Here is a 6,488-nt window from a genome sequence, read left to right on the forward strand (position 1 = left end):
AGTCATTCACTTCACCACTACCTTTTGAATGCCTGCTATGTGCCAGGCACTTTGCTAGGCGTGCTTAAATCTGCCTAATTACATAGAACTTTACAGTTTATGGGATTCTTTTATAGCCATTGTCGCTTTTAATTTGCCAGCACCTGGGAAGTGGGAGGAATTCTCTCCAGATGAAGAGACTGAGATCCCAAGAGGTTATTTGATTTGTTCAAAGTCTTTCAGTCCTTGAAAAATGGGCCCATACAGCATGCATGGTGCTTTGACTTGATTTTCTCACATATTAAAATGCCTTCAGGATATTTCTATGTCAGAACAACAAATTTTTTAAATAATTACAGACTATTTCACAGTGTGCATGAGGTATAATTTATTTAACCTGTTTCTCATTGGTGAACATTTATATTGCCTCAATTTTTTCATTATTTTGATGTTGCAATTAAAAAAAAAACCTCTAATACATCTTTGAGCAAATGAGTGTATTTCTGTAAAATAGGCTCTTTGAAATATACAAAAGTTAGCAGGGAGGCACATGATACATTTTGACAGCTAGTCCCATAAAGGCCTCTGGAGCAACGTTGTATCATGATACCCATCTGCCAGGGACGGTGCCAGCTGTTGAAACTATTGATCTTTTTAATTTTTGCCAATATTATGAGACCAAGATGGTATCTCATTGTGGTTTCCAATCTGCGTTTTCCTGATTAGCAGTGAGTTGAAGCATTTTCTCATATGTATATGAGCATTTAGTGTCTTATCTAGAAAGAACTTCCTACTGTCCCCGGGAGAGCGCTCTGCTGGGAGGGTCCTGGGGCTGGGGCAAGCTGGGGCAGGCTTTCTTCAGGGCGCCCGTGGTTTATGCAGTCAAATCTGGAGGGCAAGTGGAAGCCAAAAGGGAGAATAAATTACAGGGTCAGTGGTTAGAAGTAGAGAGAGAGAGGCAGAGAGACAGAGAGAGGACGGGACCAGTATGTCAGGTAGTTTATGATATAACCCATAAAATGAAAGAAGACCTGGCTCTGTCCCCTTTTTGCAGTTCCCAAGGTGTATCACAGGGGTAGTTCCTTCAAGGAGCCACACCACCCTGGGCATGAAGCTATCATACGATGGAAATCTGTGCTGGGAGGCCTCAAGGACTCCCCGTGAAGTTAAGAAGCTTAATTCTTAGGCTTAGCCGTGAGGCTACGTATCACATGTGCTGCAGATTGAATGTCTGTCCCCTTCAAATTCACACATGGAAATCCTGACCTCCAAGGGATGCTATTAGTCGATGGAAGGTGACTAGGTTATGAATGGGATTAGTGCTCTTGTAAAATGGAGGAATGAGAGAGCTCCTATCACATGAGGTTACTCTAGAGGATGGCTAGGAAGTGGGCCTTCATCAGACATTAAATCTGCTGGCAACTTGATCTTGGACTTCCCAGCCTCCAGAACTGTGAAAAATAAATGTTTGCTGTTTACCAGCTACTCGATATGTGGTATTTTGTTATAGCAGCCTGAATACACTGAGACAACATATTTCTGTAAAATTTGCAGACTTAGATATTTTGACTCCACTTCGGTAAGACTGCACCTCTTTCTGTTCCAATTTTCCTCCCATTACACTTATCCCGTGTGTTGGCTGGTTATGACATTTTCAGGAGCTGCTCAAGAGGACACTGAGTTGGGGATACTTCTAGCCTGTATTAAGTGAGATTTATTTGTGTCGTTCACAGTGTCTGTGGATAGTAAGCTATTGCTGGCTGCCCCAGTGTAAGTGTGGGATCAGGAATACAGCTCCTGCCCTGGGCCAACTCACTGCATCGTGACACGGCAGTGCAAAGACAGACAGACACTGTAATGAGATAGGAATGTGTCCTGTGGTACCTGGTCCCAGAATTAGGAGGAAAGAAGAAAACACGTTTGAAAAACAGCGAGCCAGAAGCTAGGTTATGAAAAATTCTACAATCATGAGATGTTCACAATTATAAGCAAAAATTTCTGTTCCCACTAATTCCTAGTCAAAATAGAAGCCCTTTCCTGTCAGAATATACTAAATAAAGCAGCATTTTATTGACAATATAATTATAAACCTACCACAATTTACATGAGCACTCTTGAAATATAATTTATGAGAAATATTGAATTTGGAGAGTACAAACCTTTATCTTTCAGTAAGTATATCTATCAGTGAAGTTGCATGTTTTACACATCCCAAATATCATGTTTTAGTATTTTGATCAACAATTCCAAAAGAAAGACTGAATTATCTTTCTATTCTCAACATAGAAAATATTACAAAACCATCATCATAGCAAGATGCAATCAAAGAGAGTACAGCCAAAAATGTAGGAAAAAAGTATAATAGAGGTGCCCCAGGACTTAATGAATTAAAATATTCTTATTTTTCTGAAAACGTTTGTAAAAAAAATTGTCAGCTTTTTAAAATTACTATTTTGTAATGATTTATTTTCTTATTTTAAATCAACATTACTTTCATGCCTAAGTTTGTGCTCTTTGCATCCTTTTACTAGATGAGGGCTCCAAAATTGAATGTGCTTCAGGCCCCACAGTTTGTAGGACATTGGAGAGTTTGGGGTTGGCCTCAGTGACCTCTTTAGTCTAGACTGTAAGCACAAGAGAGGTGAGTTCATGTCATCTCTTGTTTAAACTCTTAAATCACTATCACACCGGCTATAAATCTCAATAAATCTTTACTGTGTGAATGAACAACCCTTTAGCTCTAAGATTCTCCAACAGGGTTCTTTTTTTATTATTTTATTTTATTTTATTTTATTTTATTTTATTTTATTTTATGCATTTTAACACCTTTATTGTGATACGGTTCCTGTACAATAAACTACACATATTTCAAGTGTACAATTTGATGAATTTGATAGATGTGTACACCAATGAAACCACTATCACAGTCAAGATAGCTAACATTTCCATCACTCCCCAAGAGGTGCAATTTTTGAATTCCCAATTTATCCTGTCCTATCTTCTTTACCCCCTGGTAACCATAAGAGTGTTCTCTATGTCTGTGAGTCTGTTTCTTCCTAGGGGGATACCTATGGTAGATCAGATTATCATTCAAAGAAATTCACCCCCTTCCCACCCTCACTGCCACAGAAGGAATATACTTCCCCACCCACTGCTACTGAGCTTGGCCACGTGGCCTGCTTTGGCCTCCTGGTGGGGGGAATAAACTTCCGGGCCCTTGGTTTTGGGTGCTGGAAGGCGTGATGCAGGCAGAGGCTAGGTGTGAGCTGCCTGGTTAACCTTGCCCTCTTGTACTTCTGCTCTCACCATGAGATGAACAGGCCATGGCTAATCTGCTGATCCAAGAGGATGAGAGACATGTGGTGTGAACCTGACCCAACCTGCAGCCTTTGGGGTCTCTGGGTGCAAGCAGACACTGACTTCTGTCATATTTTCTGGTTTTTGCCTTCAGTCTAAAAACTATCCAGGAAGCCATACCCTGTGCAGACAGATACATGGGCAGGCGAAAGATGAAGTAGCCAAAGTGAGAGGCGAGAAAAACAGCCTTGCAATGCAACCACTTAGACAAAGTCAAATATAGATTTAACAACTAATTATAGGAGAAAGCTGCAAAGTGCGTTATAAAATCAAGTGTTTGCACAGAAACATTTTTGCTAGAAAGCAAAGTGGTAGCTCATTTGCATGTTTGGTATTGTTAGCATACAAAGGAGCTGAACTGCTAAAATTAAGATAGTGAGTTGTTTGAAAACCTCATTTTAAAATAGAATAAATCACGCCACAGACAGATGTTTAAGAGTGTGCCTGATGTGGGGAGAGCCGGCCTCCAGGGCGAGGCTTGATGGGGGTTGAGACTTCACTCCACAAAGGCCGACCCAACTCCTCTCTGAACATCCGGGATCAGGAATGTGATGAACTCACTATCTGTGGCTTCCTGGAAGAGTGTCTTGGTTAAGGGTTCACAGTTTGGGGCTGGGCTTAGACAGTGAATATCAAGTCTGACAGCCACCAGGAACCAAGCGATCTCTGTGCTTCGTATGTGCCAAGTGCTCAAATACAGTAGAATGAGACAAAGTAGGTCCCAGGGAGGGAAAGGTCAGGTGCTGACCCCATATTACACACCCTGAGAGGAGGCACCCCCTTACCTCACCTTCAGCCCAGCTCTCACATGCGGTATCAATTCCAAGTCTCCTCCAGCTCCGTGAGTTAAAGTACTAGTATCATTATCATCATCCCATTCCACAGATGGACATGTGGAGGATGGGAGAGGAGGGGGCAAGTAGGAGTGGCTCTGAGTTGACCCAAGCCTAACTTCAGAGATTTGTGACCATCCAACTTTGTTATTGCACACCCCGTTATGAAGAAAGAGTCACTTCCATCGATATTTGTTTATTAATTTATATGTTATATGCAAGTATGACTATCATATCTACTTTATATAACGTGCCCCCAATAATAATATAAAAATAATGAGATAGAGGGAAAAAATGGAAATACTCTTATCTTCTTCACACACCAAAATAGATTATCATTGTGTTTTCCAGGGTGTGAGTTTTTCCCCCTCTGGAGATAAGTACTTAACCACTATACCTTTTATTCTGACCTTTTCTGGGCTAGGTGGGTATATTAGTCTGGGTTCTTCAGAGAAGCAGAATATACATACATACATACACACACACAAAGAGAATCAGTAAGAGATCGATCGATCGATCTATCTATCTATCTATCTAAGATTAATTAATTATGAGGAATTGACTCACATGACCTTGGAGCCTGAGAAGTCCCATGATCGCCATCTGCACACTAGAGACTAGGAGAGAGACTGGGAGACCCAGTGAAGCCGGTCATGTAATTCAGTTTGAATCTTAAAGTCTGAGGACCAGAGGAGCTAATGATGGTGTCAATCCCAGGCCCAGGGCAGGAACGGACCCATGTTCCCACTCAGTCAGTCAGGCAGGAAGGGAATGGATGCTCTGTTCCTCAGCTTTTTGCTCTATTCAGGCCCTTAACAGATTGAATAGTGGCTACACACATCACACATGGGGAGGGCCATCTACTTTACTGAGTCCATCAATTCAAATGCTAATCCCATAGGGAAACACACTAAAAGATGCCCCCAGAAACAATGTTTAAGCTGGGCACCCCATGGCTGGGCAAGTTGACATATAAAATTAACTATCACAGGGGACCTGTTATTATAGGAGTCCGTCACCTTGGCCTTCCTTTTCTTGATGTACACCTGTGTTAGTTTCCTATTTTTGCTGTAACAAATCACCACAAACCCAGTGGCTTAGAACAACACACATTCATCCTCTTACGGTTCTGGAGGTCAGAAGTCTGAAATCTGTCTCATGGGGCTAAAGTCAAGGCGTCAGCAGGCTGGTTCCTTCTGGAGGTTCCAGGAGAGAATTCTCCCCTTGCCTTTTTTCAGCTTCTAGTGGTGCCTGCATTCCCTGGCCATGGACGTGTCCTTCATTTTCTAAATGCAACACTCTGCTGTCAGCATCCACTGTCACATCATCTCCTCCTCGGATGCTGACTTCCCTGTATCCCTATTGTGAGGACCTTTGTGATGGCACTGGGGCTACCTGGATAATCCAAGATAAGACTCTTAACTGAATAACATCTGAAAAGTTGCTTTTGGCATACAAGGTATCATTCACAGGTTCCAGGAATGAGGTGGAGGCATGTGAGGGGCTGTTGTTCAGCCTTCCGCAACACCTCTCATGATTCTTGCCTAACTGTGGCCTAGCATAGACTCAAAGCCCCATGAGGACAGAGGCCACCCCATAGGGTGACCAATCATCCAGGTTTGCCTAGCACTTTCCTGGTGTTTGCATGGAAAATCCCATGTCCCAGGAAACTCTCAGTCCCAGACAAACCAGGATGGTGTGTCCCTTTACTGCAACCTGTAGGTGCAAGGTACCCTAATTAGAATAGGCACGTGATGAGTATTAAGTTGATCTTTCCTCTAGGGCTGAAATGAACTTCTCGACTCCTCTATCCCTTTAACTTCTCTTTATGGCCCAGGTCACCCCAAATCCTGAACATATATCCAAGCCCCAGCTTCACTGCACAATGTCTTACTCTTATGTGCATATAAGTTGTTTCATGAAAGTGAGTTCTGATGCTCCCCTTAAATCTTAAACCCATGAGCCCAGACATTAAATTGTCTTGCATTTTTCCCCTTCAGATCTTAAAACAGACCTCAATCGTCACAAAATGCTGAGTAGGTGCATTCTGCCTTGACAGCTCAAGGCATCTATGCAAAATTTCATTGTAAAGAAGTGGTTGATGGAGGTGGGGGAGAGAGCAGGGTGTGGGGGTCTTAAATGGTGATAAATTGTTGGTGGTGATAAATAAATATTCCCTAGGCTAAAAAACAATTCTAGGAACTAACCAAAAATGAAACAGAAACATTATCTGTAAACTCTGGTGGTAGTGACTTAAAGGGAAAAGAAGTCTTCAACAAAATCCTTAGTCCAAGAAGCAAGGGAGAGAGGGATCAGCTT

This window comes from Vicugna pacos, chromosome 9 (genome assembly GCF_048564905.1).
Source record: "Vicugna pacos chromosome 9, VicPac4, whole genome shotgun sequence".
Taxonomy (NCBI): Eukaryota; Metazoa; Chordata; class Mammalia; order Artiodactyla; family Camelidae; genus Vicugna; species Vicugna pacos.